The sequence below is a fragment of the Dama dama genome, chromosome 19, assembly GCF_033118175.1.
Source record: "Dama dama isolate Ldn47 chromosome 19, ASM3311817v1, whole genome shotgun sequence".
Classification (NCBI taxonomy): domain Eukaryota; kingdom Metazoa; phylum Chordata; class Mammalia; order Artiodactyla; family Cervidae; genus Dama; species Dama dama.
This window is the reverse complement of record NC_083699.1, coordinates 38146000-38153200: the sequence shown is the minus strand read 5'-3', so window position 1 is coordinate 38153200 and position 7201 is coordinate 38146000.

Below are 7201 nucleotides of genomic sequence, written 5' to 3'. Positions count from 1 at the left end.
AAAGTGCACCATAAATGTAATGTGCTTGCGTGCATGCTCAGTTGCTCATTTGTGTCCGACTCTTTGCAACTCTATGGAATCACCAGGCTCCTCTCTCCATGGAATTTTCCCAGCAAGAATCTGGAATGGGTTGCCGTTTCCTCCTCCAAGGGATATTCCCGGCCCAGGATCAAACCCATGTCTCCTGCATTGCAGTCAGATTCTTTACCACTGAGCCACCAACAATGTGTTTACATCATCCCAAAATCATCCACCCCCCAACCCCCATCCCAGTCCATGGAAAAATTGTCTTCCACGAAACCATCCCTACTGTAAAGAAAGGTTGGAGACTGCTGCTCTAGAACATAATCTTACTTTGAGGAAAGAAAATTGTCCTTTTTCAATTACATGACAGTCAGTCACTAGCAGAGTCTGGGGGGCCCAGGGGGCATAGCCTCCCTGGTAGAAGGGCTCTCCCGTTTGACCAAGAGCAATTCTCTAAAGAAGGGGGCAGCTAAAAATTGTTACCAGTAAAAAAAAAAAAAATTGTTACCAGTGAACACTCATAGCACATTCAAATTCAAAATGTTTGAAACATTGAGCCAACTAAGCATAAGTTACCTGAAAATCAATTTCCTCTAATTTATGAAATTTGGAACAGATAAATAGGTCAATGAAAAAGATTAGAGAGATATACTTATATCATAATTTTATATATGATAAAAACATTATTTCAAGTCAGTGGATTTTTTCAGTTAGGGGTCTTTTGCTGGCAAGTGAAAACTGTAACTGTGTATGTATAAATTGGCTCAGGTGACTGAAAAGTCCAGGGGTAAGACACAGTTGGGTCCACAGGCTAGGAGATTTTCATCAGTATCTAGTCTCTTTCCATCACAAAGACTCTGCGTTTTCATTGTATTAGTTTCATCCTTGGGCTACACATGGTAGAAGTCCCTGAAAACCCAGGCTTACACTTCTACAGCCTCAAGTCCAACAGAAAAAAAACTCTCTCTTCTGAAATAATACCAATGAAAGTCTTAACGCTGAGTCATCTTGACTCTGATCATCTTAGCTTGGGTCATGCCCCATCCCTGAACCAAAATCCGTGGGCCAGGGAGATGATACTAAGGTTGATTTACATACCCAACCCTGGAGCAGAAGCTAGTGTCAGTTCCAAACAAGCCATATGGATTAAGAGGAGATTCCCCAAGGAAACTCAAGGGGCTGCTATTAAAAAAAGAGGCAAAGGATTCTGGGCAGGAGGCAAAAACAACAGATGTTTCCCATAAACTGATTATTCAATAAAGATGTTTAGACATCTGATAAGCCATCTGAAAAGACCAAGGTTGGGGAGTGGGGAGTGAAGAGAGGCACCTACTTACTCTTTACATCAAAATAAATTCCAGATGATTTTAAAATTTTTATGTAAAAAGCAAATCACAGAAGTACATGACTAAATAATTTTAAAAGCTGAAAGTAAAGACAGTCTATTAAAGCATGACACAAAACACAGAAACTATAGAGGATGATACTGATAAAAGTTGACCACAAAAAACCTTAAAAGCTTTTGTACATCAAAAGTACACTGAATGAGATGATTCACAATGAAGGTATAATAGTTATGAAAATCTATATACAATGTAATGTAACAATAGCCATTATATACCATAAATTATAAAAGATGTAAGAAGAAGTAAACACAAACATGTTAGTAGGAAATTTTAATTTACCTCTCTCAGTCCATGACAGGTCAAGAGGCTAAACAATGATGGATAAGATCCTTTATATATATAAGTATTAGTAAGGAAGTCTGATAGACAAAATTTCAACTCTGTACCCTGAAAAAAAAAGAATACTTTCTCCCTCCCCCAAGGGCCCATGAAACATTCACAAAATTCTATGAAGTGTTAGGCTGTAAGAAAGCATACTCAGATCAATGTACAAAAAAAAAAAATAAGACTACAACAATAAGAAAATCAGAAACTAAAAATCCTTCCACCTTCAGAAAAAAAGTGTTAAAATTCCATCTTTAACATTTCTTGGGCTTAAGGGAGAATAACAACTAAAAGTGCACTCTGTCTAGAAATAATAATAATGAAAACAACATATCAGAACCTAGAATTAAGCAATGTGCAGAGGAAATTCCATATCTTTATTTGTACTAATAAAGAAGATAGGAGAGAAACCAATTTAAGTATATGACCCCAAAATTATAAAAAGAACAAGATAAAGAATAGAAAAGTAGAAAGAAGAAGAATAAATCAATGTGTTGTATGTGTGCTAAGTGGCCTCAGTCGTATTCAACTCTTTGCGACCCTATGGACTGTAGCCCACCAGACTCCTCTCTCCATAGAATTCTCCAGGCAAGAATACTGGAGTGGGTTGCCACACCCTCCTTCAGGGGATCTTCACAATTCAGGGATCAAACCTGCATCTCTTATGTCTTCTGCATTGGCCAGGTGGGTTCTTTACCACTAGCACCACCTGGGAAGCCCAAATCAATGTGTTAGGAAACTGAAAATAGTTAAAATGAGAATAAATCAAGATGAAATGAATAAAAGAAAAAAATTAAAAAAGCTTAAAATTTAACCAATCTTATTAAGAAAAAAAAGAATATGGCAGACAGAATAATGACCTCCCAAAGATGCCCACACTCTAACCCCTAGAACCTGTGACTATGTTACCTTACATGGCAAAAGGGATTTTGCAGATGTGATTAGAATGAAGGACCTGGAGATGGAGAGAGTTTCCTGGATTATCCAGGTGGATTCAACCTAATCTATGAGTCCTTAAAATCAGAGGAATTTTCCTGGTTGTGACCAGAGAGACAGAGGTAGGTGACGGATCAGAGACATGTAAGACTTTGTCCTGCCATTACTGGTTTTTGAAGATGGAAAGAGGAGACCAGGAGCCAGGGAACCCAGGTGGTCGCTAGAAACTGGAAAAGGCAAATAATCGGCTTTTCTTCTAGAGCCTCCAGAAAGGGACACAGCCCTGTGGACATCCTGAGTTTTAGGCTGGTGATGACCAAGTTGGACTTCTGACCTACTGAACTTTAAGATGATGAGCCACTAGGCTTGTGGTAATTTCTTACAGCAGAAACAACAACAATAAAACTAATACAAAGAGAAAGTGAAACGTCACAAAATAAGAAATGACAAGGGAGAAATAAACCTGGCATTAGAGAAAATTTAAAAATCATGAAACTGAATTGTTAATTCTATGCAGATAACTTTGAAAATCTGAATGAAATGAATACATTTCTAGGAGAATATAGTTCTCTAAAATCAACTCCAGAACAGGTAGAAAATAAAAATAGACCAGTTTCCACAAAAACGAGGTGAGAAATTTATCAGTGAGCTACTCCCTCAAAAAGCAGAACACTCTAGAGAATCTCACAGGGACTTTTTACCAGCCATTCAAGTTGATACTGCCAGTGTTATTCAAACTATTCCACAGCTTAGGGGAAAAAAAGAAAACGTGTAAATGTTTTTCATAATAAAAATATAATAACAATACACCAAGACGCAATGCACAAGAGAGAGAAATCTAATTTATAAATATGAATGCAAAAATCATAAATAAATATTAACAAATAGACCCAGCAGCATTTAAAAAAAAAATAATAATAAAGCCTATGTGAGTTTAACTCTGTGAACACACAGATGGCTCAATACTAGCAGACCTATCAGTATAATTTATATTAATAGACCTAAGAGGAAAAATAATATCATTTTCACAGACACTGAAAAGGTATTTAACAAAAGTAAAAGAGCATGCATTTAAATCATAATAAATGTAAAAGGAATGAAGAAATTAGAAAATCATCATTTGGGAATCATTAGGGTAATATAATTAATTCAAGCTAAGAATCATGAAGAGTGCTAAAATTAGTACATGAAATGTTTGAGGACTAACAGGATACTTGCAAAGTCTCAGTGTATCTCCCCAAAGATAACTGCAATGGAAAAACGTGGAAAGATGTGGTTAACACCAGGAAGTAATGAACTTTAATATCACTGATAATAAGACAAATCAATATCATGTGCCTCTTGGTATGACACACCGGGAAAACACAGCACCACTTCTGTGGTATTCCTGCCAAAGAAGTATAACCTTATTCTAACCATGAGAAAACATCAGACAAACTTAAATTGAGGGATTTCCTACACAGAAGAAAAAAAAAAAACCACCAAAAACAACAAAAACCTAGCCTGTGTTGGGTTTTTTTTTCTTTTCTTTAAACATTTATTTATTTGGCTGTTCTGGGTCTTAGCTACAGCTGGAGGGATCTTCGATCTTTGTTGAGGCATGCCGAATCTTCAGCAAACTCTTAGTTGCATCATGTGGCATCTAGTTCCCTGACCAGAGATCCAACCCAGATCGCCTGCACTGGGAGTGCAGAGTCTTAGCCACTGGACTACCAGGGGAGTCCCTCTAGTTTTTAAAATGTCAGTGTCTTGAAACACAAAGAAAAAACTGAAGACTGTTTCAGATTTTAAAAAAACAAACAAAAACCAAAATAATTTCTAAAGGAACATGACAAATGAATGCAAAGCATGCATGATCCAGAATTTTCCTTTGCTATAAAGGACATTATTGGGACAGTGGGTCAATCTGAATAAGGTCTGCAGATTAAATAATATTGTTAATATTAATTTTCTTATTTTGATAATTATACTTACATTTATAGGAAATGAAGTATTAATATTTAAGGGTAAAGGAGCACCCTACATGCAACAGCTCAGGAAAAAAAAATATATATATAAATCCATGTGTTAGAAAACACAGGGGGAACATAGTAGAAATAAGAAGTCAAAAGATATAATGAAGGAAATAAAGGGAAAATATATACACATAAACATATGTTTATGCATTTATATTAGAGAAAGCAAATATTATAAAATGCAAGCATTTGGGAAATCTGGGTAGAGTATGTGGGAATTCTATGTACTATTTGTGTGATTCTTAAACAGATTTGATTGTGATAAGAGGAGAGATAAGTTGGTCAAAGTTTGGAGTTTGGTTGGTTGGTTGGTTGGTTTTTTGAAGGAGAGAAACTTGAGCATACTTAAATACCAACAGGAAGATGTTGGTGCCGGGTGGGGGGCGGGTGGGGGGGGGGGCGTTGAGAGCATGACAGCAAGAAAGGGAAAGAACGAATGAAAGATAAGGCAATGGCTGTGACTGTGAAAAACAATACATGTGGAATACATGTAGACTGCAAAAGGGCTTCTATAAAAGAATACAAACCATGTCATAAAGAGCTAAACACCAAGGCTCCCTGACGGAGGCGTTTCAGGAGCAGGCAAGCCAGGAGGCTGGAAGCACAGAGGAATGGAGGAGACCTGAGAGGACCTCTGGACCTGCTCCCTCATTGCTTAGATGCGGAAACGAAGGCTGGAGACGTGACATTACCTTCTTTAGATCACAAAGCTAGTTAATGACAAACGTCATTTTCTCACCCTCAACTCAATGTCTTGAGACTATCATGGACAGAGGAGCCTGGCAGGCTACAGTCCATAGTGTCACAAGGAGTCAGACACGACTGAAGTGATCTAGCACTAGCACATCACTGACTTTGTCAGCAGGGGAGGTACGGTACCCTTGATGGCATGGCGAGTGTGTGGGAACCTTTGTGATCATCATAAGGCAAGGTGATGTAGCCGCCATTTAGTGGCTGGGGAACAGATGTCAAACTTACAGCAGCCAGGAAGGTGTGCACAACGAAAAGAGCACTGTCCGGAACACCAACCCCCGCTCTGTCAGGAAACCTTCCAGAAGTTGTGCCTAGAAATCGGACTTCTGGAGTCAAGGTTCAGGCCACCAGTATTGAGCTATGTGACTGGGCAAGTCACCAATCCTTCTCATCCATCTTCAAAATGAGCACTTTATAGCAGAAGGACACTCACATCCTTCAGTCTTTGACTTGTCATCACATGTGGTTGGCCCCTCAGAGAAGGCCAACATTGGCTATGAGCTGATTCTGCCAATGACACGCAGGTGCAAGCAGAATATTACTAAGTCCCCAAACCCTCCACTTTGTAACCTCCTTGGGCCAGGCTGGTTCACAGATTCACTAAGCTAGGCATCTAGCATCTTCAGTTCAGTTCGGTTCAGTTGCTCGGTCATGTCCGACTCTTTGTGACCCCATGAATCGCAGCACGCCAGGCCTCCCTGTCCATCACCAACTCCCGGAGTCTACCCAAACCCATGTCCATCGAGTTGGTGATGCCATCCAGCCATCTCATCCTCATCTAGCATCTTAGATGGTAACTATTCTTTTGTTTGTAAAATTCTTTGTAGTTACAAAGCCTTTTCATATGCGTTATTTCATTCTATCCTCCCATTAACCTTGTGAAATCATTATTACTACAAGTCTAATTTTATAAATGAAAGAGACTAGGTTCAGAGTACAAATGACCTGCCCCAGTAAATGGGTCAGTAGTTGAAAGATGGGGCTTCCCTGGTGGCTCAGACGGTAAAGCATCTGCCTGCAGCGTGGGAGACCTGTGTTCCATCCCTGGGTTGGGAAGATTCCCTGGAGAAGGGATAGGCTACCCACTTCAGTATTCTGGCCTGGAGAATCCCCATGGAGAGAGGAGCCTGGTGGGCTACAGTCCATTGGGGTCGCAAAGAGTCAGACACGACTGAGTGACTAACACACACCCACAGTTGAAAGATGGAGTTGGATTGAAGCCCTGTCTCCTGAAATCAAGTGCACGGCTTTTTTCAGGTCCCCTCACACTGTCCCCCATTGCCTTATGAACAAGTGCCAGTCTCGAACCTGCTCCCTTTGGTCAGGCTGGGTAACAACACCCTCTCTTTCCCATCCTCCTTCTCTCAGACCACTCCTTTCACTTGGATCAGAAATCAACTTAAGAACAAACAAAATGACCTCAAGCCTGCTCTCAGCTTCCCTACAAAACAGCTTTCTGACATGAACAATAGACAGCCAGCTGATTTGAAAGGTAGTGAGCTCTCTATCACTAAGGGTGTTTAAGAAGACATTGGAGGACTATCTAGCAAAGATGTGGTAAATTCCTGATTCCAGAGACTGAAAAGGTCTCTGAGGTCCTTCCCGAATTTGAAGCAGAGGCCTCTATGCTTGGGAAGACAGCACCGTTCAGAAGCTGGCTGGGCAGAGGACCAAGCCGTGGAATAGAGACAAGTCTGGAGAAGAGAAAGAAAAAAAATCTGAGAGAGATTGTGAAGACGAAAG